Source organism: Phaethon aethereus (genome assembly GCF_964289735.1).
Source record: "Phaethon aethereus genome assembly, chromosome: 15".
Taxonomy (NCBI): Eukaryota; Metazoa; Chordata; class Aves; order Phaethontiformes; family Phaethontidae; genus Phaethon; species Phaethon aethereus.
The window spans coordinates 13,825,108-13,852,326 of record NC_138591.1 but is presented as its reverse complement, the minus strand read 5'-3'; positions in this window follow the sequence as shown (position 1 = coordinate 13,852,326).

Here is a 27,219-nt window from a genome sequence, read left to right as displayed (position 1 = left end):
GTGTTGGACCCTAAAGAGCTACAGTCATGAATGCAAAATATGTGCTTACAAGGTTGTTGGTACAGGTTAGAGGACAAACTGCATCTCAAGCTTCTTCTACACATCATGTTAAGTCTAGCGCACAACCAAACTGTGAGACTCCTTTCCTGAGGCTGCCATTTGTAAAGGAATCCAAACACATGCATAAAGGATACAGACGTTATTGCATATTAGCTATTTTGGTCTGAAGGTACTTTCTGGCTCAGAAAATGCTGAACTGCTGGGAGGTGGAAGTTAGGAGTGCTGCTAGAAGGGAATGTGAGGGAGACTGCTCAGGACCTGCCTGCCCTTGCAGCCTGCCTTCAGCATCCTTCGTCGGACAGTGCCAGTGGCAGGCTGCTGAGCTAGGCAGACCTTTGATCCTGCAGTTTTATAGCTGATCTTGCAGTCTGGTATTGAACAGGAAGGTTTTCTACAGGTTTTTGTACATTCCTCCACTTGAAGCAACAGGGTTCAGTTGATGAGGTTTGTGGGTCTCTTACTTCTCACCCATAATAATGCAAGATTCCCATTTGGGAACTGGAATTCTAAAATAGTATCTTCAGAAAAAAGCAGTATTTATTTCTTATTTAAACTACAGAACATATAAAATGAGGGATATATGGATCTCTCTTTCCTTGCTGTCTTTGGTAAGTCAAGGACTCATGCAGCCCTACCTATTTATGTCTGCATTTATGACAGCATGGCCCATAGGCATGTGAGACTTCACAGTGTCATACAGGTACACGCGTGCCAGCTTTCACCTGAGATGCACAGCTCTACATCTGTAGGTAGCTGCAGGCCTATGTCTGAAATGCTGCCACCATGGGAGTGCCTGCTCCAGGGTAGGCTTCTGTGCTGCTGATGGCATGAACCGTGCCTGTCTGCTTATTCCCAGCCCCAGGACCTGAGAGTTAGTCCCTTTCCTCTCTTCTTTTCTCAGCTTTGGAAATTGTCATGGTTGGGACCAAGTAGTTGTTTCTTCATGGCTACTGTTCAACTGTTGTTTAACTAAGCCAGCGTTAAATTGTCCCTTTCTCCCCCCGCATTCTTTCTTTCTATTACATGTTACATGAATGCTTACACATGACTCTCATATCACACCCATGTTTCCCTGTTTGCCACAGACCTGAGGAATTAACAACTTGCAACCAGGCTGATCTGACAGACCAGCTGATGCTCAGATGGAGCAAACAGACTGTGTTTTCAGGGAGGTGGCAGCTTGCACATCCTCCTCCCCCACCATGCACCCCAGTGGTGCTGAAGTGCTGGTGCCAGAGCCCATCCCCAGTCAATGTATATCTGGTTGCAGCTTGTTGCTGCCAGGTGTAGAAAACAACTCCCACCTTTTTGCCTTTCTGTTTTTCCCTTTTTTTTTGCTCTCTTTCAAGAGAGGGCAGAATTTTCCCCACAATAATAACATCTAGCTCTTCATGTAAGAGAACAGCTGTATTTACTTGACTTACGAGTATCTTTACTGACAGATTTATCCTTTGCATCATAAAATGCCTATTTGGGCTTTAAAAAGTGCGCTGACTGCTTCTTTGAAGCTTGCAGCAATAGGCCATTCTCATTTGAAAGACATATTATTACCCCAAAACTAAACATATTATTTTACACATCCCAGCTACCCTGATTCTTTTTGCCTAAGGGCCTCTGAGCAAAAGGTGTCATTTGGAGCACACAGCAGAGAAAACTCAGTTATGTAGATATTACGTTTTTCTGCTCCTTCTGTTCCAGAAGAGCTGTATTCGCATCTCTCACCAGAAAGCGGCTGGGTTTTTCCTATCTGATGGCTAAGTTGTATCTGTGTATATGGTATTGTTATTTTGGCAGGCACATACTTCACGTTCTTAGCATGAGGAACGAGAGCTGGCAGCCAATCGCATTAACTAGCCCCTCATGTTTTGTTTTTTGCCATAAGCCAAGTCCTCGGGGAAAGCGTGTGTCAGGGTGATGCATCGCGAGGCTGCAGGGGAAAGCATCCAGGCGGAGTGCGGAGCCGGGCAGCCCTGAGCAGGGTGGGCTGCGGGGCCACAGGCCAAGGGAGGCGGAGAGAAAAGGGGAAGTTGGGATGAGGCTGGGCAGGCTTGGGCAAAGGCAAGCTGCCTGACGGCCAAGTGCTTGGTTAGAGTGCTGGGGAGGTGTATGGTCAATATTGTACTTGCCTTAATCCTGCACCCCGCTGTCACCAGAGCGACAGCACCGCTGCAGCACATGGGCAGCCCTGCCAGGAAAGCCTGCGGCCCGGTCATGGGGGCACCACGCAGGCACCCCCAGGATCCAGCAGATTTCCAGCACAAGTGATCCACAGACCACAGATCCCTACAGCCATAGAAGGGAGGGAGTGGGGTGCAACACCCTATGGCTCCAGGCCAGAGTTAGAGATGTTGCCATTGAACTGTTTCTGCCTAATGAACTGCTCCTTTTCTCTGCAGCAGCAGATAAGAGCAATTAAACAGATAGCAGATTAATGATTACTGCAAAATCATGCTAGCTCATGGTGACAAATCTGTATAAATATTCACTACGGTGGTAGGTGAGGTGCTCAGGCAGTAATGTACCCTCTGTGTGGCAAATCAGTCAAAGACGATGCAAAAGAGAGTGTCTGGTGCTTGTCAGATTCATTATCACTGCAGATGAAATTGGAAGAAAGACCAGCTTATGGACGTTATACTGCGTTTGCCAAAGGTTGTTTTGGGCCCAGCTGCCACCCAGAAAACAAGGCAGGCTCTGGATGTGGAATTTCCACCTTGGGAGGATGCTCGCTTTGTGGTGTGGTGTTTTGCAGCTGTGGAATAGCAGCTCATCTTAGAGCTGGCTTTAGTCTTTGTCTTTTTATTGGAAATTATGAGGGAAGTTATGTGATGACACATTATACCCATGACCTCTGGCTCTCACTTTCTCATCTGTTCATCTCTTGCTTGCTATCCTTGGAGACAGCAAGCTGGACTAAGTGTTTTGGGGTTCTGATCCCATCTAAGAATGCCCATTAATAAAGAATGGAATGAAAGAGATTAAAATTCTGTCACTTATATTGAAGTACAGGCTAAATTATCTTTCTGTTTTTGAAGTGCTCTGATATAGAGCCATAGTGGTGTTTGAGATACCCAAAGTCTAAGATATCACCTGTGCTGTAATTTGTATAAACAGGCTTGATCATGGCCTTTTTAGTATTGTGGAATGCAGAATGCCTACAGACTACTGGAAAGGCAGAGGAAGTGAGATGATAACTGGACTGGACTGAAGGACGTCTGGATTTCTGCTCTGAAATCTTTGTTTGGTCAATAGATTTTACAGAGCAGCTGTATTCTGAGGATTCCTGGTGGTTTTGCCTTAAGGAGTGTTTTGCTGGTGTCTACAAGAACCTCATGAAGCATGGGTAAGAAATTGAATAGATTGCTCTAATATGGTTAAAATTTAAAAAAATAATTCACGGACTTTAGCAGAGTTCATGTCTTAAAAGTCATTATGAAGTATAACAATGTCTTGGTGTGCAAGAGATGGCTGTTCAGCACTTTCTGCCACACTGGCTGCTGGAACACCTCTCAGGGGGGACCAGGTAGCCAAAATCATGAATTGCTAGTTGGAAATCTTGCTTTATTTTAAGCAGAAACTTAACCAATGGCTCATCAACAATTGCAGAAGGCAGCTGGGTTTCAACCGATATCGCATCCACCTTCAAGAATATTTCATATACCTGTATTCACATATATGTATCCATATAACAGGGAGTTTAATTAGATGTATTTCTTAACATGTCAGCTGTGTCCCACATCAAAGGCATTTGAGTCTTTGCAATATCCTCAATAGTATTTGGATCTGACCTGTGATGAGTACAACCCTGAAAACAGTCCTTGAATAGTAGCTGCTAATAAGTATTTGAAAAGATGACTGTGGCTCGGAATGGATCATTACATCCTGTAAAATGCACCTGTCATTGCAGTGTTTAAACTCCGCTCTTCGCTGCCTCTACCCACCCTCCCATTTGCACTAATTAGTGCGGGATGAGCTGCTGCCTAAAAATTTAGAATTCTAGAATATTTGATTAATTTTGGTTCCTGTAAATACCATGCCCGAGGAGTCAGTGGTAAGGACCCACGCAAGCATGGCTCATATAGGGACTGCATTTATGGTGCCCCCCAAGTTAGGGAGGCCAGAGTGGGGGTGACAGGCCTGCCAGGGCTGGGGAACCAGTTGGCTGACCCAGTCTGAACCAGCCCCATCTCGTCCTCCTCCCGCTCCCCCGACCTGCCACAGCTCTCGCTGTATCTCACCCGAAGTCACCCGAGGGATGAGTTAGTTGAGCAATAATGGTCTCCTGGAGATATGAGGTGTTTCAGTGCATGGTAACTTTTCAAACCCTGCTTTTTGGGATGCAGAAGTTGCCAAGGATTATGAAGTTTTACTGTTAAAAGTGATATGATGTGGAATCGTGCTTACTGCACCCCAGTGACTCTCCTAAATGTGCTCAGCTGGTATATAAAGATGTGAGCTCTTTTTCACTCATCAGCTCCAAAAATTTACCTTGGATTCCTGCTTTGTCATCCGTAATCTGTTTTACAGGCTCCGTTGGGCAAGTCGTTACCAGGGGCCTTATGTGGGAGCGCAGTGCACATAAAGCACTGCGGCCCCACACGGGCTGCTCAGAGCTCCCCTCCCAGCAGCCACGGGGGGGCTGTTTGCACCTATCTCTTTGACATTAAAAGTCCCAAGACGCCTGATGCTTTCCTGCTGTACATGCCTCAGCGCTACTGCATCTGTCACACCCCGGCACCCCTTATTTGGGATTTGCAATAATTATTTGTAATTAGGACCTCTTTCCCAGTGCTGTGCTGTGTGAGTGGGGCAGCCCCCAGCTCCCATGATGTGAACGGTACTGAGCACATCTGTGGCTGAGCACCAGAGAAGAGGATGCCTCACACACCATGTTAGCCCCATTCAGTCCTCATTTCTAACCCCCAAAGCCTGTTGTTGACAGAACCGCAGACAGAGGTAACAGCAGACATGTTTTGCAAGTCACTCCGCAGTGTAGAGAGCTGAGCACCTGCTTGCAGCTTCTCAGGGAGCCGAGAGCAGGAGTGTTCAGAGATGGGCATAGCAGAAATGCCACACAAATAGGGCCTGTTCTTGTATTTGTAATTGTTATGGCATTTGGTTGAAGTTCTCTGCAGACCCAACCCCAACAAAGTCAATAGAGTGGAGAATCTGTTTGTTTTATTTAATTTAAATTCTTGTCAAAGCTTTTTGCTTGCCTCCTCAACTTCCCCTCTCCCTTTGCTGGGACAGCTGCATAGCTGGGCTCACAGGGTGCGGGGCTAAAAGGGCAGGCCCCATTAACTGCACTGTGATCAGATCTTCTGTCTTAAAATCCCACACACTTCCAAATTAATTTAGTATAGGTTCAGTCATAGTCATTTACAAGGTCTGCTCTTGGGTGCTGCAAGGAGGAATTTGCTGGTGGGATTTCTGATTCTTTGCAATGGCAAATTGTGTAAGTTTGCCATACCATTCTCCACAGGACTAAAAAGCTGGAATTTTGACCTGATGTGGCTAAACGCTAAATATGTGTTTCTATTTACATTGAAGCATACCTCATGATACCCTGGTGGGGCCAGGGGGCTAATGCCAGACAAGGTCATGGAAGAACTGCTTCATTTTCATTTGTCTGTGGCTAGGGAGGAGCAGGTGTAAACACTCGGAGGAATACATCTTGTAGCACAGCAACCTTCCCAAAAATCCTTACTCATACCTCCATTTCCCTGAGCTGTGACTGCCCACAAAGCAAAGCTATCCACAGCTCAGGGTGTCCTCTCTCCTTTTTCTTCTGTTACACCACCATCTTTGGTAAATCTAAGGCTGAATGCCCACTTGTGTGCTCTGGTTGCAAATGCCTTGTGCTTTGCCCTGTAGGAGCGAAGTGCCTTTCTTCTTTAAGAAGCCATGCTTTCTTCTTTATGTCCTGCTTTAAGTATCACTTCTGATCTGCCACATCCAGCCAAGTTGACTAGCTTGGACCTCTCCTGTGATATGGAACAATTCCTAAATAGAAGCATCTACCTAGTGAAATTGTATGATCTCCTTGCCATAACCCTTACTGCTTGATTCCCCTGCTGCCTTTTGTTCTTTCAGGGTCTTTCAGCATGTGATTTCAAGTAAACAATCTCCTTTTTTCTTCTGCTTTGTTTTTAGATATAACTGGTGGCAAAGCTCTAGTTCAGGATACAGAATTTCTCTGGACATCAACCAGCAAGAAACAGGTGCACTGGAATTGCCTCCTCAGTTTAATAACTATAATGTAATTTCTATTTGTTCATCTGCCATGTAGCTACTGAAGTAAAGAAAACTTGTTCACCTTTTATTAAACAGAGAGATTGTTAAGCGGTCTTAGGTAAGGCAGGCCATACCACTACCACAAGGAAATATGTCTTTCCTCCTGGTCGTGACTCCTTTCCTTACACTTTCAGCATTCGATTGGCTGCAGTCAGTGACCTGAAGGCTTCTGTGGTGGTGCCCAGCAATGCTGTGGGTCGTCTCCAGCAGCTGGTGCACACAAGGAGTCATCGTCGCCTCAAGTATATGGGCATGTGTATATGGACAATGAAACCAGGTTTAGAGTTTCTCTCTTACAAGCTCTAATGACTTCAAAGAATTTGTATCCACTTGGCTAAAAAAATGGCTAAGGGTGACTGAATGAATGTAAATGAGGCAACTCCTCATCCTGTATTTCTTTATATGAGGAGCAGTTTATAAATTCAAGGTAAGTATATCTTTCCACCAGCTTTGCACAGTTCTACTCTCTCAGGGTGAATAAATTTTTCTGATGGGTGAGTTAAAACATCATTATTTTTTTCATTATCATTGTCATCAGTATAAATGGCAGAGGTGTAGGTTTTTTGCCCAAGCTTTTAAATTTTCATGACAATTTTACTAAGCTATTTTATACGTTATTAAGCACACTTGTGATTTGTTTCGACCTATACCTTAATGTGATGTTTTAAGTGAGTGTTCCCAGAAGAGGGCAAAGGGAGCCTGTATGTAGGGGACCCAGCTGCGGGTCTTGGGCTTCTCCGCTGCTGGGTGCCAGCACTGGGGCTCACAGACAGGGATGGCCAAGGTGCCTGAGAATGCATTTTTCTTTCATTGAGGTTTTCTTTTGAGATTCCTTTGAAAATCCCAGCCTAAGGGATTAACGGTGTTGATCATTCTTGAGAATCAGGACACCTGTTTTGCTAAGACTCAAAAGCAACGGTTTTGTGAAAACAGGATCTGTGCAGGTTTCTGCTGGGAAAAAAAAAAGGCTGCAGATTAAAGCCCTTGTTTACCCAAACACAGAAATAATTCCTTCTTGTGGCCATTTCTAGAACTTAAGGTAAATGCCTGTACTTACTTTTTGAAGAAGACTTTTCAGTGTGGTTTTTACAGACAGCTGCTTTTTGTAAACCACTGAAAGAGAGCAGGGGCACCAGGATTTTGGTACAACTCACACAGTAATATCTGACTGCAGGAGGAGCTGAACAGGGCCCTACTCCTGAGTGGAAGTCAATTGTCATGGTATTACACTGTTCCCAGTAGCGTATTGCCCATATTTCTTGGTAAAATACTGATTTCTGTAATATGCAATGAAATTTGCTTGACCAAATCCTGACCTTTACAGTTGTCTTCTGTCAGTTTGTAACAGCTACAGATCTGCCTCTTTAAATTGGTACGACCACACTTTCCAAATGTTGATTTAGTGCTAAGTCTGTAACTAATGTACATGGGACTTTGTAAAGGAAAGTCTCTGCCAATAAATTTAGATTTCTTCTTTCCCAAATTTGTCTCCATTTAACAATTATCATGTAAAAGAATGTCATCTTGCATGTACAAATTACCGTTCCCTTCCCTTCTCTCCACCCCTCAGATTTCACATAAAGGACCAAATCCTGAGCATTTTTCTCAAGAGTTGCTTGAGAACTTAATGGGAGTTTTTCCTGCCAAAAAAGCTTTCTGAAATGTTCAGGGACTTCAGGAGTAGATTTGAGTAGCCTTCCAAGGGTGGGGTAATGCATCACGCTAGAGGCAGACGCTGGCCTCCTAGTCTAACTGGACGTGTTTCCAGTCTAAATATAGAAGCTTCCCCTTATCCCAGGGACGGTTTAATTCCCACTACATTTCTCTTCCCCGTGTATTTTTGTACTAGGCACTCAACATGTGCGTTACTGTTTCTTTACAAAAGTGCCAGTTATCTATCAAGCTATTCCCCTCCCCTTCACCTCAAATAATTTCGTGTTTTTCTGATAAGAGATTTCAGGCAGAAAGGTTTTTTCCTCTTCTTTTATGCTGTATGCTGTGGCGTGTCCGCCAGGCCCTTCAGATCTACAGCACACCATTAGAAAAACCTAACACTCCATATCCCAAATGGGTCACTTCCCAAGTCTAGTGCTGAAATCCTTTTAGCTAATACTGTTCAGGTGACTTAGTACTAAATTATATTTTAGAAAGATATGGTCTGCCCTTTACTTTTTCATGGGGCTACCATTCAGTCAATTTTAAAGCTGTAATTCTTTTTCAGGGTTGCCATAGAAACAAGTTAGTGTTCCACTGCTGCCTTGTGAAAACGAGAAGAGTGCTCATACATCATTCTACTGCTCCTGGGTCGTTATGCAGTGTTGCTGTTCTACGCTGCTCGTCTGCTACACACGTGTTAGCAGGGGCAGAGCCTCATGCTGTTTTAGCTCTTCTAGCACCACGAGTCAATTAGTTCAACTGCACTCATGTTTAAAGTGTGAATGCTCCATTTGTTCCTTCCTGGTGCTGTTAGCACCAATCTTAATGTATGCTCTAGTTTTGGGATTCTTGGCCTTTGAAGAACAGCTTTCCTGAAATCTGTAGTGAAAGGATTGTACTTCATATCAAGGTTACATCCGCACGTGCAATATTGGGACTAATACCTAGAAGGTATAAACATACTGAGCATAAACATATGCCTTACAGATAGTTACAAGTACCTCAGCTGAAAATAGACTATAAGCCATGGTGGTAAATAACCTGTTGACCCAGTTGGTCATTATAACAGCAGCTTAGAGAGTGATCGAAATTAGTAGTTTTTCCTTAAACTTTTGAAATCGCTCTGGCTATGCTTTGAATAAGAAGCTTTACCACACCCAAAACTTAACAAAGAAAACCCCTCAGGTAGCTCCGCTGACTAGCTTTGTGTGTACTAGACATATTTGCCATCCGTATATACATTTTAGAAAGATATCTATAGATAAAGATGTATACAATGTTAAATATGTAATCCTGATATTCCATTTCTGTTCTCATACCCTGCCTAACACCACAGCATTTAAATACTTTAAGTGGTGTGCTTAACACCCATCACATGATTTTTTTTATCTTTTTCACAGAAAAAAATTGTGCAGGGAAATATTTTGGAATTTGGATTTTTTTTTTTTTAAATGCACTACTGTAAATTTTTGTTGGGGAAGGCAGGGTCAAAAAAAAGATTGTTGTTTTTTTAGGAGTTCATGCCCCAGATCTGAAATGTCTTGAAGACCAGCCTCTTCTCCAAAAGCATCCAAGAAAATATTTGATTAAAATCTTTCTTATTTATTGCTGAAACTCTGTAACCATTTAAGATCATAAAAAATTATTTGGGGTGCTGTTGTGATGTTACTCTTTTGCTAGTGTTGGTTAGGACTCTAATTAAGGTAAGCATAGGGATTATTTATAGGGAAAGGTGCCACATTTAAAGACCAGGCTTCAAAGCATTGTTGAATGTAGACAACAAACACAGCCAAATAACGCTCTTTCCTGTGCCTCTGAGGCGAAGCACTATCAACGAGTGGCATTAAGATTTTATCCTATCATCTTATCATTAAGTTGATGGCTTTCATTTCACTGATTAGTGTTGATCAGATGTGAGGCACCTCTGTTAAACACTGCTTTAGCAAAAGTGATCTCACTGCTTTTGCAAAAAGTAATTATCAAATGAAAGCCATGGTGTGGAAGCATGAGGTATGTGTGCTACAGCACAACAGCAAAGGTCTAGCAAGTAAGTAAGCAAGTGGAGCAAATGAGGACGGTGCTCCTTGTTCTTTCCTACTTAATTTTGTATGTCCCTTGGATCTCTATCTTGCTTGTTGTAACACACAGAGAATTGGGGTCAAGGAAATTTTTCTCCTGGAAAACATTCTTTTCAATTTCAGCTGTTTCTTCTATGCCTAAAATCTGTTAGGACTTTTTCAGCAGTGGATGTGCACTCAGATGTGCCCAAGCAACCTACCTCTACCTTCTTGCCATCAGGGGTGTAATTCAGTCAAACAGCAGTGTTTTGCCAGGCTGTGGGAAGCTTATACCCCTATACCAGCCAGATTAGGAGCAGTTTCATTCCCCTAGGTACAGCCACCAACACCTGCACCACTGCTTTCCTACCAACGGCTAGACAAAAGCCCAGAGGCAGTGTGAATCGAGGCAATACGTGCTGCCTTGTCTGCAACACGCAGCTGGTGGTTACTACACCTGCAGTCTGGGTCATGAGCTTTAGGAGTTACAGTCTCAGGTTAAGGAGTAGGTCTGATGTCATGATTATTTCTTTTCTGAGCATTTTCCTCCAGATTTGGTGACCTTGATGACCATAACTCCTCAGCATACTGACACCTGGGTCATCAGCGCAAAGACATTGGTAGACAGGAGAAAAGCACAGGGCCAGGTGCTTCACTGAAGTACATTGTCTCAGCTTCTTTGTCTGTCCAGTGATATCTAATGAGATGCTGCGAAGGTTAAGACTACTTGGACAGCACACTGACTTCACCAAACACAGGATGCTGCCCACTTGAAAACTGCTGTTCTTCAGTATTATCAAGTGCTAAATATACCCAAAATGCTTCTGTCTTATAGCAGTGTGCAATACCCATGACTGACCCAAACACTCCTCAGATACCATGGACCGTGTATTTGGTGAGTGATGTAGGAGTTTGTGTAAGGTGAACAGGCTGATGGCTGTGTCATATAGACATTGTAGTGTTAGATTTTGTTAAATGTTTTAGTGTTGTCCAAGCGAGCCTTGGACCCGAGGAGGTAGAGCAAGGCTGCACGCAAAACAGCCAGGCAGCAGAAGAGCTTGGAACAGGGCACGGCCAGTCCATCCAAGCTGTGAAATGAAGTTTGCCACCTTCTAGGAGTAAACTTGACCCTTATAGAAAGTGACTACCTTCATTTTATGATTGTAATGTACTAATAGCAACTCTTGGTATAACCTGCAGGGCTGGAAATAATGAGGGAACTGAATACAATACTCCCAGGGCATGGGCTTAAAGTGGTAACTATTCAAGCGTAGCCTTTGACTAATGCAGTTGCTCTTGCACATCAAATAATGTCAGAAATGCCACACTTCATAAGAAAGGGCTATAAAACTTTATTGTGATCCTTCAGCCCAGAAATCCATGTTCAAAGGACTAAAAAGTGTTTTAAATCTGCTGTATTACATATAGGGAAATGGACAGAGGAATGAGAGATATTCCAGGTCACCTGCATTACATTAAAAAATGCTCTCCCTTGTCAGTGTTTTTACAGTACCACATCCACACACATTGCTTTTTTCATCTCTGCAACTTTGTTTCTGCAACATAATATGAGCCAAATAAGGCTACTGGAGGGCAGCCAGTAGAGTGATACTTAGAGAACACCATGGATGCCTCTTAAAGCATTTTGAATCTTTGACTCCAAGCAAGCCATCTTGCAGCAGAGTCTGATCCATGATGAGTTCAGCCATGTTGGCAGCCAGAATAGCAACAGCTGAAGAAAATGCAAACACAAGCATTTTCTGCCCAGCAAAGGAATAGGACATTGGAATGAGTCCTCAGTGCCGACTCCTGTGAAGGGAAAAAACCCCACTTATGTGGTGCTTTCTGGGACAATTCCTATGATAATGATGGTGTAACAGGAATAGTCATTCAAAGGGAAAAAAAATCTATCATCTCAAGCATGGGCACAAGTAGCATGAATATTTGCTTGGTGTTCAAGCACCTAGCACAAAGTCCCAGCTGCAATTTGCCATAGCATACAGAAAACAAAGCAGCTACTAACTATGCTGCTGACCGAGGCAGGTGCTTTTGAGGGCACGTTGGCCAGTCAGTGAGTTCAACAAGACATTGCAGCCTGTATTGCAGGTAAATTGTATTGAATTCACTTAGACTGCAAGATGATGTTTTCTATCTATCTTTTATAAAAAACTGTGCTGGTCTCTTTTCATTTTTTTCTCATAGCTGCTAATTGGTATTATATAACCATTTATGACTGACAGTTCAAGTAAATGAATTTTCATGTTTACCAAAACTCAAAGGTGCCTGCTAGCCTAAACTAAAGACAGACTTATTTCATGAAGTTCAGGCAAGCTGTTTTTTGCAAGTTTGCTGCCACTGCGAAAGCAGCACTTCCCTAAATGATGGCAGAGCACAGTCAGTGCTAATCTGGCAGGCAGACTTGCTTTAACCTGCAGTCCTTGCTCCGCACAAAGCTCCTGTCCTGTGTCCATACAGCACCAGCCTAATGGGACCTCAGCCCAGGTTAACTCTGCTGTAGTAAGTAAAAAATTATTCCTTGAGACTATCTACTTCCTTTCATGTTTTTTCAGGACTACAATAGCATTTTCTAAAATGCCACAGTTTGCCAGCAGCTGCATTGCATCTTAAATATCCAGTTTACATGTGAAATAGCAGGTTCTTATTCTACCTTAATGCCTGACATTTGTTGACTTGCTAGTGCCTTTTGTCCTGTTCATACAATGCATCCAATTCAACAATGCTCCAAGTACTTGTGTCCAAAATGTTATTTATTTACAATGACTCTCCAAGGATGTTTTGCAGTAACTTAAAAAAACCAAAACAAACCTGTTTGCTCCTCTCTGCAGGTTGTTGTCTACTGCAAACAATCCTTAACCTCTTCTTCCCTCCCCAAATAGGTAACCACAGTTTGCTGCAGTTCTGGCTCCCGCTATCATCAGTAAACACCATGGCTTACTAAATCACTGTTGCTGAAAGGCATTTCCCAGAATTGTACACGCTCCATAGGATGCAGGCAGAGGGTTCCCCTGCTTGTGTCTGAAGAGGATCTTTGGCTGCCTCTTTAGTAGTCTGCTCGCTGCCACAACGCAATGTCAAAGCCATGACAACTCTGTCTCACCTATTGCTTAGCCGATCTGATGGAGGTGGGGATTCTTGCTGCTATTCACAGGAGCAGATGACAGGCAGGAGCTCACCCACCATCCCCTCAGTGCCCACTGCCATCAAATGCCAGGGCAGAGCTGGTCCCTCGATCCTGCTGTCACGAGCCCCAGCTCTGCCCTTCGGTGGCTTTTGCCAGCCCCAGATGGTCCCAAGGAGTGTGCTGGTGCTACAGGATTCGTGGCATGCAGAGACAGATACTGTGGCTTGATGTGCTTTAATTTGGGGCACTTGTTCTAAGTACAAGCAAAACCTGAAAAAACTCCATTGCTGTGTGGGGTTTTTTTTCCTTTTTTGACAAAATAAAAGCTTGTTTCAGTGCTTTTTTTTTTTAAGTTTTATGAGCTATATAATTTGTTGCAAAATAAGCATTTGACAAGAGTGATTTCAAAAGGAAAAAAATCCATTTTAGCATCTGATCGTATTTTTCCATTCCCAAACAGGGTGTTCACCAGTGCTGCCAGATGTTCCACCTTCCTCTCACCTGCATCCCACTTTGGGTGTGAAATTTCAGCAATTACATGGCATTTTGCAAGACATTTTCAGTTTGGTTATCCTCTGACAACATAATAGGTTCTTCAGCTTTCCCATAGGTCCCCATCCAGCCCCAGGAGTAATGTGGGGCTGGGGGACGAGGGCAGGGCTCATCCTGGGAGGTTGGGGCTGGGTGCAAGGAGCTGCCATCCGGTACCCATGGGGATCCAGTGCATGTCAGAGGTTTGTTGGAGTCCAAATCTTGTTGCCACCTTTCACTCCTCTACATTTTTTTCCTGGACAATATTCAATACTGAGGCAATCGTTTGCGCTCATACTCATTACCCTTGGCTCTTCTCTGTTTTATAAACCAGCTAATTTTCAAAGTCAACTTCTGACATAGATGGAGATACAAGCTGGGCACAAAAATGTTCTGGGCAACATTTCAAAGCAGTGGCAAGGCTTCCTGATGGCAGCAAAGTAAAGCTAGCCTCTCTCATTTTTCAATCTTGCAGTAGCCATTATTTTGTTTCATTATATAATACAAAGGAAACTTTATTTTACCACTAATACTTCCTATCAGTAGCCAGTGAGGTAAAAAAACAACAGTGGTATCTTTCAAGGGCTGTTCCTCTCCGAATCCTGACCATCGGCAGTATAGTGACTAAAAGTCATGCTTGTCTGACACTTGCTGGAGTTTACCCTAGACCGTTGCTACATAAACAGGGCTCTTCTTACAGCATCAGAAAGTATATCTATACAGAAGGTATATATGTAAACTTTGTAAAGTGTTCCGAGTGAAATAAAACCAAGTTCTCCATAAAAGCTGAAAGCAGAAATCTCATTTTAAACTTTCTCTTTAGGGTAGTGGGTTAAAAAAAAAACATCTAGATGGTCACATCCTGTGTATTGATACACTTCTTCATCTGAAGACCTGCTAAGCTACAAGTGAGGGTCTAAAACTCATGAAACATCTACCTTTCAAACACCATTTTTTATTATTGCTGGTTTCTATTATTGTCGGTGCTGTCCTGGCATGTATGCGGTATCATCACAGAGCAAGGTCCCACTGGGGACAATCGCTTTGCAAGCACAGGTAGTGCTATAACCAGTGTGGCTCAGGTGTTGGATTCCCAAGCTAGCATAAAACTGCCACCAGTCACCATGGCAGAGAAAAAAAAATGAGAGAGAGGACAAAGCCTTTAATCTCAAAGGACCAGTTATGCAATATTAACTCTTAAAAACCCGGTAAAGGAAAAACATTCCCATATTAGGAACATGATTAACTAGAAGGCTACAGCCAGAGAAGCTTTCAAAGCATCCAACCTGGGACAGTGACTGGAAAAATAATATTCGTATGCCCTATGAAAATTGAAGCTATGCAGTAGAAAACATCTTTATTTGACACGTGATTCTTTTTTCCACTGACTCTTCTTATATACCATCAAATATGTATGGTTTTGTAAAAAATTGGTGTGTGCCTATACAGACACTTACATTACAATGTCTCATTTTAAGAAAAAAAACCTTGCCAGACTGTTACTGGACTGAGTGCAGTCATTAAGCATTATACACTGATAGCTTATTGTTCACTTATGTAATAATTTTACTTCCAATTATATCTGGGTAATGAATAAAGACAGTTAAGACTTTAACCTATTTTCAGAAACCAGAGTTCTATCAACATGCAGTTATTTATGCTAATGAAAATAATGATCTTTTTATAGTGCTTGTCACTGAAACGGAATGATGTCCTGCCAACTGTGCATGTTTGCCAGTGGCTACAAATTAATCAGCTAAACTGGAGTGGTAATTGGAGTAAAGACAAGTCAAGGGGCAGCAAGGCCAACGCTGGCAGAAAAGCTTTTGAAGACGAATACCCCGTTCAGCGCACAAAACAAAAAAACTTGTTTATATGATGCTGTTTTTTAATTAAATCTAAGCAGCTGTTTCATCAAGAGGTCTCTGAAGATAAATGTGGAAGGTGATGGGCAGGGGAATCAAAATGTGATGATGATTGTGTTATACTGGATTACACTGTACATTTACCTCACAGCTGCCTAATGAAATGATGTCACAGAGCTCCTGATTATAACCTGCAGACAGACACGCGTGTTTAACCCCTGCCACTGCCACTGAATTCACACAAGGACCACATCAGAGACGCTGGCTTCAGAGTTCACTGTTTAACCGAGCACGTACGAAGTTCTACCCTGGTGGTCCCCGTGTGATTGCCCATGGCAGATGTCCCTCTGTACAGACATGGAGCAGATGGGCGACAACCTCAGTATCCTCCCTTGGTTTGTTTTGGCTCCCTGTTGTAAAATGTAGGGATTAAACCTGGGACATGCTTCTGTCTTGCTTTGCTTTGCTCAAACAACAGCCGCCTTTTCACCTTCTTAACTTCTTGCCACTTTCTCTGATGAAGTTGTTTATTTTACCTTGTAGGCACAACTACTAATTGCTGTGAGACATGTAACTAAGCGGTTAATTTAGTTACTAAATCAGGAATCGGAGGTGGATTCCTCCTGACAACTGCAGCACCATGGCTGGGGAGAAGCCTGCAGTGAATTGTGGTGATCCCATAACATGCTGCAGAAGAGGGATGAGTGAAACCTCCTACGTTCATGCTCCACAGGCTAAAAACCTTTCCATTCTCCTTGATGCTGATCCATTCTGGGAAGTTCTTCCTGTTCCCTGCCCCTCATCCCACCCTGATCTTGTGCCAAGAGCTAAAGCAATTATATGTGGGGGGTGTCTTCCTTAGCTGAGGGTTCAGAAGCTGTGGTTGGTTGGGTAGGAATGAGCAGCCGTGGATAGGAGCCTGGAAATATCATCAGAATAGTAGGAAATTGATAATTATTCATGCATATGACATTTTAAAACACAGTTTTAAGCTCCACAGTTGCAAAAGAAGAATTGGAAAACATGACACTATTCTACCGTAACAACTCAGAAACCGTAAGGCAGAGAAAAAATATGCCAGAATTTCACCTTCCCTAGGCGTCCCATGATTTTTTGCATTGACTTTGTGTTAACAGAAAATTCAGCATTTTGCCCACAAAGGAGTTTAGGATCCGGATGCTGAAGGTTGCCCTTTTTTTTTGGTCCAGTCTGCTGCAGCTCAAATCTCATCAGTAGTTGCAGACTCTCTCTCTTGAGAGACACAGATAGAAAGGAGCTTCACTGACGCATTGGTCCTTGAGGGGTCTGATACATATGGCTTGCACACGTTTAGTAAATATTTTGAGAGGCTTTTTCATAGGCCCATTGTTAATAAAAAAAGCACATTTTGTTGAAGGGTCTGTTTTTTGAAATGATGAGATCCTTAAGCATTTTTGCAATATAAATTATAATAATCAAAAACTGTCACTGATATTGATTGAAAAAGTTTTCACAAGGGTTTTAATTTCATACAGAAAATGATGTTTCGTAACAGTCAAAGCACGTTATAAGAGTATATCTCCTTTGGACTTCCTTCTTTTACTTTGTTCAGGCTCGAAGAATATTTCCTCAATGATAGATGTAGAAGATTTTTACTTAAAGATGAAAAATAAATTTCAAAATTTTAATTTTCCAATGAAGTATATTACAAACAATTCACCTGCCATGAATCATGTAGCCATTTTCCTCAGACAAACACATAACGCTTACATGATGAGAAACTTCTCCCCTCACAGACTCAATTGGACCTTTGTTTGTCATTCATTCCTATAGAACTTTCTATAGCCCTTATAAGAGCTGCCACTGCTGTGTGTTGCTAAAGGCAGAGACCACATTGCATCCCATAAGACACCGCAAGTCATTCCCTTGTGAATATCTTTCTTTCTTTAATAGGCCAACAATTTTGATCTGTGCTGTATGGGAACAAGCCAGGAAAAAGGATCTTTCTAGTTTTGAGCACTGTTTAAAGAATGCTTAACATGCTATCAACAAGTTAAGTTAGTTACTTTTCATCAGAGATCACGTGTCTTTGTGCTGTTAGAACCCAGATCCTATTTTTCTTGCCATACAACACCACTTCCAGTCTGAGAGGGTATTTTGCAATCCTTAAATTCAGTTGCCTTTCCTCAGTGTCTCAGGATGGAGAACGACAGGTATCCTGCAGCCCTGTGCTCAGCAGCGGCAGGTGTGTCTGCTGTCCTTTGTGGCAATGAAGGTGAACTTTTGTAGGATCAGGCCTTATTTGAGTAAAGCAGTGTACCGTATCGTATTAAACTGGCACCCCTGGCTGCTTCTGTGAGCTTGGCCTATGGAGTTTTCAATAAAATGTGAGTAATTATTTTATAAGGTGTATAAAGAGCTTATTCAAGGCACATGCTCATTAAGCTCTTTCAGTCGCATTAACATCAATGCCTAAAGGACAACAATGGTAATAATGCAATATGGGGCTGAAAACTGTGGCATTTAATAAGAGCGCACAGTGGAGTGATTTGAAAGCACTAAGCCTCTCTCGCAGTCTTCTGCTAGGGCCAGGAGAACGTGAATGCTTGGAATTAGTTAATGATTCTTATATTACACTTGGACTAATCTGGAAGCTTGTATTTAATTGGAATGAATCTAGCATTGCAGATCACTTTTACAATGATACACGAGAATGAGTAGTCATTCCAGATCAAAATTAAGAGGCAAGGTGAAGGACATTCTCTGTTTCAAACAGCAGAATAAGCCACCATCACACAAGGGCCCTCTGATGGCCCTTCAGCTGCAGAGGGGCTGGGGAGCAGCTTAACCCGGCAGATCCAGTCATGAGCTGGAAGGGTGGCCACACGTGGAGGATTGACGTGCTCCCATTTGTTCTTCACTACAGCTGAAGAGCAGGTCAGATTTAACAGGACGTTCGATTTGCACTGCAGTAACTGGGACTAGATTCAGTCCTTTTTACCCTCCTGCATAATGGCAATCCCCAAATCACCATGGCTCAGTGTTGTCACAGCTGTTGCCTGTGAGCTCTCAGAGACCAAGTATGAGGTCCTGGACCTTTTCCTTCTTCCAGTTTGGAATTGCAGTCTCTCAGCTTGGTTTCCTCTGTCTTTCCAGCAAGGCATCAGGGCTGAATATCCTCTAGACCAACTTGTTTCCCCAACATGATCCACTGCATTCAGAAAAAAACAGGGTAATTTTTCCCTGACCCAGAATTTGTGAACAGTGAGACCCTCTGAAGGCTTACCAATGAATTGTGTACGTCAGAGGAAAAGAAAAACACATGCACACTTCCTTGGCTTGCAGTCCTGCATCTGGAGCAGCTCATCGCAGCGCCCAGGGCCTGAGCCCCACTGCCCTTCACCTCGGCTCTCCCCGCTGCCTGAGCGGCCGCACCAGGCACACCTGGCAGCCCCGAAGCCTGACTGCCTCCTCCTTCAGGGGGACAGGAAAGGCACTTCGGTTCCTGTATTCACATGCTGGACTTTTGCACTTGCCAAATACATCTGACAGATCCAGCAGGCATCCAAGTCCCTGCTTTGCCTGGCTGCTCGAAGGGCAGTCCCTGTGCAAGCAGGTTCCCTTATCTACAGAGAACTGTGCCCCTGCAAAAGAGAAATGCTCTGTCTGTACAAGGACTGATCTCCCCAGCCCACTGGGATGCTATGTACAATGAGAGCTAATTGACCATCGTCCACACCCACACTACAGGCTTGACCATTACATGAAAAGCAGGGGCCAAGGGGCAGAGCTCATTCTGCAGGGACAGCTCTCTGGGTATTGCAAGTGTAACAGACGTCTGGAAGTTTTTTATAGAACGATGAGGAAGGAATAGGTGAGGCAGAGAAGGGCTGTTAGAAGTAGCTGGCAGCTGAGCCAGAGGGGAATATGCAACCCACAGCGTCAAGCCCCCTCGGGTGCTGCTCCTGTAGCGCTGTGCTCCCTGCCCGGCACTGCCAGCACCACCCAAGACACCTGCAAACACCAGCACCTGCAGTCGCCAAGGAGCAGCAGCTCAGCAGCTCAGCATGGCTTCACTCATGGCCCCTCGCCCGCTACTACCTTCTCTCCCATCCAGATCAGCAGCAAAGCTCCTCCTGGGCATTACAAAGAGGTGGCTGCTAATGAGCACGCAGCCCTGAAGTAAGGGGGTGGACTAATAACAAAGGTGAGAAGAAACATATGCTTTCCTCAGCTCTAGCAGTGCTAAGAAATCTTTTTCACATGATTGATCGGTTTCATCCACACAGGCCTGCTGGAGCCCAGATGGAAAAGCAGCGCTATTTCCCCAACTGCCTCATTTCACTCCCCAGCCTCAACTCCCCGCCCAGTAGAGGCTGTGCACAAAAGCCACTAATCAAGTTAAAAAGCCAGTTTGCAGTGCCAGAGGAGGGGCTGGCAAGAATTATGTAAAAGGAAGATTAAATTCAGCAACGGGAAGGGACAAGTAATGAGGGTTAGAAGTTGAACTGATGGGTCTCTACCCATTTGGCTGCTGCAAGGCTAGCTTTTCAATTTTTTTTGTTTCCTCCAGCGTATCTTTAATATCCTCCTTCCTCTCTGATACAAATCATTGATTCCTGCTTGGGTACTTGGCTCCTGTAAGATTTTAGAGCAGAGCTGAAGGCTACAAGGTTACTGAACAACAAGCAGAACCTGCTTTATTGCCAAGGATTTAATATCCTGTTTCCAACAGTGGAGGCTTAAAGTATGGCATGATCCTTCTCCCAGCATATCTACTGTGCCTTTAGCATAAAGAAGGTGAGGAGAGGGGGTAGGTTCAGAGCCATCAAACAAGAAGACATCCTTCTCATATTAGTCCCTTTTTCAAATAAATCTGCACCTGAAAAGCCATTCGCAGCCAAACAAGGCCAAAACCATTTTCACAGTTATGTCTGTCACTCAAAGTCTTACCACTTGCTCATTTCTTGCATATGTGCAGTATTGGATAGTAAGTACAACAGGACAAAGAACTAGTCTCAGAGTTGTCCACAACATGTCTAAAAATTTAGACCACTATATAAAAAAGTATTCATAAATCTATTGTGTGAAACAAGGGTTTTTTGTTTTGTTTTTTTTTTTTCCCCAAGAACTGATGCTGGTTTTCTACCTTCTGCTTATAGTTTTTATTAAGCTCCTTGCTCAAAGATGGTATTTTTTCTTATAGAAATTACTCCTTGTCATCTGCAAAAAGTCCTGTCTAGCTTTCAGGAAGGTCTTTGTCTTTCGCTTGTGACCTTCAAAACAGAGGTCATGTTGTCCAAAAACTATTTTAATCCTCCTACTTGCAGGATACATGCAGGTTTGTAATATGGAAAGCTGTGTGTATCGCATATTCACCACAGCTCACCTGTAGCTTCACTCTGTATACCATCATCCCTGCAAAATCTACAAAGTCTATTGTGATCAGAGTGGTTTAGGACAGGGGTTTGTACGGGTCTGAGTGAAAAGCTGCCTTGGTTAGAGAGCATGTAGCTTGAGGAATAAACATTTAAAGGCGACTGTGGAGTAGATTCTGTAATAAATACCATGAATTTGCAGCAGCTCGTGGTCCCTATAGCTCATTTTGTGGTGTGATGCCTCTCAGGATACTCCTGCTCTGCCGCTTGCTGGTGCCAAAGCAGCTCAGATGGACCTGCCACCCTTTACACACTGAAGTCCCCTGCGGGCCTCTTCTCCCCGTGCCCGGCTGCCTCCCTGCAGTGCCTGGGGCAACTGCGTGCCTCAGCCCCAACCGGGGCTCCCATCCCGCAGCAGCCATGTGTGCGGGCTGGCACTGTCTCCATCACTGCCTGCACCTGGCTCTGGGGCACCTCGCTTCTCAGAAGTCCATGGCCTCGTGCTTGTCATAATCATTCCCCAAGTTCTTTCCCCATGTGTAGGGATCAGATGTGGCTCTGGTTCAACAAGGTATTTAACCATCTGCTGAACTAATCAGTTCCTTCAGCTGGAATTTGCAGGCTGTGATGCAGAGAAAACAGCCTGAGCATTCATCGCACCCCACAACAACTAACGGCAAACCTTTCCCAAGCAGATAACTTGCTGACTTCAAAATGAATTTTGTGTCCCCTCCGGGGCGGCTGCCTGGTCAGCAGAGGAGTCCCATGTAGTACAGCTCTCAGCAGCACCACCGCCTCTTTGGTTGACGCTGCAGATTGTGCTTTTAGCTCTGGAAAGCTGCAGTTCATAGTTTCAGCTAAGACGGTTGTCACTGCACCTGAATGACAACCCACCAGATCACTGCTGCTCTGCAGACTCCTCTACACCCAACTTGTGCTCAGCTGGTATTCTTTTTTTACAGCTGAAAAAAACCCACTATTTTGAATAGCATCTCAATTGATACTCAAAACAAAGATATGCATGTAGTTTGTGGTAGCTAAATGCTAAAGATTTTTACTGTGAAAAATATTTCCAGCTTACCATTTTCCATTCTCAAGGTGTTCATTTATGGATGGGCCATTATATGCTATATTTAGCAGTAAAAGTGAATTTGAAAAAAAATTACATTTTAAAGTAAAATGTGGTGAAATTTATTTACCTAGAGAAACATTTATGTAGCTATAGATCGACAGGAAAGGGAGGTCATGACATCTCAGGGTGCACTTCTGTGTGTGAAAAGGTATGCATGAGTAAAAAAAGGCAGTGCTGAATAATATATATATATATGTATACATAGAAATCCAAGGAACAAAGACATTCAGGCTGAAACCAATGCATATATTTTTGCTTATATTCACATTGTATTCAGAGAAGATCATAAAAAGACAACTAAAAAAACAAAGGTGCACATGTATATGCATGCCTGCACACAGGACTGATGTCAAACTGTCACAGATCGACTTTACCGCTAAAGAAAAATCCTCACATATTTAACGCTGAGTGGTTTTCACTGCCCTTTGTTGAAGGCATCTTTTGCTGGTTATATAAAACTATTTTAGCCATCTCAGTCACTAACTAGTGTCTATAAAATGGGGACAGTGTTTCTCCTGTTAACACTTTGAAACCTATACAGGCAGCTTCCACTGAGAGAGATGTTCTGTAAGAGCTGGATTCAGACATTAGATATTTTCTTAGATCCTAAGCTCCTCTAAAATCAGATCATACCATATGTCTTAACATTAGGACTCAGTTAGACCCTGAGGCTGAATGCACTAGAAACCCATGAAAGAATTGGAGACAACCGTTACAGATGCTCTTTTGTGAACAAATTATCAAGCTGTGCCCCGGATGAACAAGTTTGAGTCATCTCCATGTGCAGAGGAGGAACAGTAGTTAAAACAGCAGCAGCACTTCAAGGGTTAAACTGATGATTCCTGAAGAATGCACCACGCAAACAGTGAACTTAGTTAAACTATTGACGCATGTTGTTGCAAGAACAAGGTCTGTGGCTAATGCCCAGGAAACAGCAAGTGAACAAGGTAAAACCATGCCCGCTTATGGGTGCTTGATAGTAACTGCTCAGGGCTTATATTTCAGATATGAGCACAAGCCTTTAAAGTCTTACATAACAAGACTTTTTGTTTTGCAAACAAAATCAGCTGCTTTCCAAGTTTTGCACATACTGCAAGGAAATGACACTGGCATGACACTGGCTCAGGGGTAGGACATCTGTGCTCACCTCAGCACGGCGGGACTCAGAGAGGGCAGCAGATCAGGCAACCTGTGTGCCCTAGCGATCCTTGACATGGGGCAGGCAACACTACTGGCTTGGCACCGCAAACTCAAGACTTTCAATCAGTTTGGCACTTCTTTAGGCTGGTCTATTTTTCTGTGCCTATGTTTTTCAGGCCCACCTTTAAAGAAAGCAGATTTTTCAGCAACAAAAGATTAGCTTTTGTTGTCAGTGAATAAATAAATAAATAATGTTTTCTAAATTGTTGCTGGTTTCTCACCAAAGTCCCCACTGATTTCTGTGGACATAAGCCCTTTGAGCTTGGACTTCCTTGCAGTTGTCCCAGCAAATGCACAACCAATACACACACTGCAGCTTGTGTAAACTGAGCTGAGCTCTGGGCACACTGGGGAAGTTCTGAGGGTGCCACAGGTTAGATGCTTGTACATATGGGTATGTATCCATTTCCTTACTTGTGAGGCCCCTAAATACAATGAGCACCAGCTGGAAATGGAATGCCTATCGCAGACCTTCACTTTCTGTTAGTTACATGGGAAAGAAATAGCCTTGTTTAGTCAATTTTTTCAAAGTAAATGAATACAACATAAAAAAAAAAAAAAAACCCACCAGTTTCCTTCGGGCTATAAATATTCCTGGGCAAAGAGCACATGGAACTCCATGCCATGCGTGATGTCCCAACAAACTGTTCAATTACAGATAATAAATAGAAACATATAAACCCACACTGACTGCAGAAATATTCATATTTTGCCATACTTAAATGGAGCTTAGTCCAACTTGCCATGGCAGATGAACAATCCTTAGGGAGCTTTAAGGACTGTTGGGTATTAGAAGGTCAGGTTTCTTTTAGATCTGGACATCCTAATTTAATTCCAGATAATGCCTGACATATGAATAATTCATCAGTATTTCTCAGTTTGGAACTAAACTTCTCTGAGAATTTAGTAAGTGTGAATGTTGCTGCAGTAAACATATGCCGATTATTTTTTTAGAAGCAAGAAAATGAGGTTACTCCCAAAAAAGTGGGTAAAATAATTAAAATGTAAATTGAAATAAATTATTCACACTACTAAATTTAAATAAATGACTCAAACACCTAAACTCAATTAAGGCATGTTGTTAGTTAGAATACTCAGTATTGTATAGCAGATGTACAAAGCCAAGAACTGGCACCAAAAAAGTGTTCAATGTGCATGAATGTTTTATAGGTAACAGAGTGTATACCCTAAGGGCCTTGAATATTACATTAAATTATACATTTCTAATAAAGAAAATATAAATGAATATGGAACAAATGTCGACTTTCAGCTTAAAATATCAAATACTTCTTTCAAGAGTGAGCTTTACCATTGCATAACAGTTGCAATATTATCTTGTTTAATGGCTTAAACACTGTTGTCAGCTAAATAGCTGTGTGTGTATGTACGAGAAAGCATAAATGCCATTGGCAACTGTTGTGTAGTGTTATGGAAACCATTCTAAAATAAGACCACATTCACTGTCACTTCAAACGCTTTTAAAATTTTAATAGAAATAACATATTCAGCAGAGGAGACTTATTAATTTGCTGTAACTTTTTTTTTTTTTATGGCTTGCTTGCAATCACAAAAGCACACTACTATCAAAACCTACATGTTGGGAGGGAATATCCCTAGCTCTACACTAGGTGCCTCTACACTAGGAGCCTAGTGGCAGGAGCAGGACTGAGGGGGAGGAATCTGGCAAGCATTCCACATATTTTCTTTGCCATGGTTTTATAAAATATGATAACACATGTTGAAAATTTGTGTATATATATAGTATTTAAGCCTATAGCCTAGGCTACAAAATTGAAAGAATTCTTTGTTTCTTTTTCTGGATGAAGAGGGGGAAGAGCGGCTATGTTAATGCATTTGACATACCATGCCATCAATCACATTTGGATGCACAGCCTGACTTCAGACTGCGTGTGGGACGGGAAATTTCAGCCGCACAGAGTGAGCCCACAACAGCCCCCCGCTGTGAGCACCCGCTCCAGCTCCAGCAGCCGCAGCGTCCTGCACTGGCACGGTGGTCAGCACAGAGCTGGGCCACGTTGTGACTCATGGGCGGCTTTAAAGATCGCTGGAGCCACAGCACACTGCCACAAAGCCTGTGTTCGTTAAACCCAGCGTGGGCTGGAAGGGGCTAGTGATGCGACCACAGAAATGCCACAGCACGGCAGACCGCATGACTTGGACGGCCTGCATTGGAGTTACCACACAGTCCCTCTGCAAGAGCACTTGCCTTTGCTGGCTATTTCGCTTGCTTGCATTGCTGTTCAGCTGCTGAAGAGACACATGCAAATCCAAGGACTTTCAGAGACTGAGGTTATACACTGGGAAAGAACTGAAAGATTTTTGTTCTTTAATCAGGTTTGAAGTTAAGATGTAAGCTGGTTTTGGTCCTCTGCAAAGCAATATAACAGATATTGAACTCAGCCCTAATTGGATCTGTTAACCACCTAGCAAAGCCGTTGCACATTAACCATTTTTAATTACAGCAGCTATGAGTAAAGATTCAAACAGAAGTGCAAGTGGGGAAAACAGCATGCAGACATTTTAGGCCAGGGAAACAAACTAAATAAGGGTATTGTTTTGAGAGCATAACATTGGGCTTTAAGGAGAGGGAGCAGCGGGAATATCAGCTCGTTCTCTCCCTCAAACTGAAACAGCGAGCAGCCCAAACCTGCTCAACATAGACACAAATACTAAAGCGGCTTATTTTCTCAGCCAGCAGCTGAGTGAACAGGACTGCTGCAAAGAAGCTTGCAGAATGCAGCCTATTAAGAAGTCACGCTCTGATCCTTTACCTCCAACATTAGCACAGGCTTGAAGCCAGCCCAGCACAGAATTTACTGGGTAGAGCTTCCCCTTGATGCCAAGAAACTTCAGGGCAGAGCCCACAGGGTCCGATGATTCCCTCACAAGTCCTACAGACCCCACCAGCCGGGTGATAAGAAGAGGGTTAATGCTCGTCGCCTTGGCAAAGGATACCTCGCAGCTGCCTGTCCTCATTTCAGGGACTGCCAGGGCACCCTGCCATGGGGGAAGGAGGAGGGAGGGGGAATTTGTGCCTGGGCCCAGCTGGAGTGAGTTGCTATATCGTACAGGGAGCTATAAAACTCCTCTGGTGAGGCTGGCATTTCTCCTGGTTTAAGTCAGCATCCAGGTCTTTCCTGCAGGAAAGATGAGGAGCCTTTACCAGAAAGGAAGGCTTCAGTGTCAGGAATGGATGAATGAGTTTTATGTGTGATTTTTGCTTATCTTTGGTACACTCCTGAAGAAAGGGAAAATACTTACATAAAGGACCAGTCTTGGCTTCATCATTGACACACAAGCGATAATAATTCAACTAATGTTGCTATATGCAAGCAAAATGAAGTTTGAAGCAATACAGTATACAGTGGTGCCTTAAGTTGGCTTTATAAAGCCAAAACTCATTATGAGCAAAATCAACTAGATGAAGGAAATAAGGCAGAAAATATAAGAGCTTTGTAAGAACTAAAGAATATCCTATTGTAACAGGAAAAAGAAGGTTGTATCTGTGTAAAAACACACCAGAATAAGCTCAGCATAATAAATCAAAAACCTCTGCAGCAGGAAGGAAGTGAATGCAGCCATAAAAGTAAGTCTTACCGATAAGGAGGAAAAATACAAATTTGATAGATAGAGGATAGAAAATTGACATGAAAAACAAAAATGTGTAGCTGAGAACATTAATAAGGGAACAGCTTTAGCAAAACATTTCTGGAGTGGGGAAAAAAACCCCAAACTTGAAACAAACCAATAGGTCTGTTCCAAAACAAAAACCATACTTTTTTTAAATTTAGTAACAATGCAAGAGAATTCAATAAAGATGTCTGTTCTGTACTGGGGAAAAAGGATGATTTATTTGTTATATGATGATGGCAATATACTTTCTATTCCTACTGTAACTAAAGAGGAT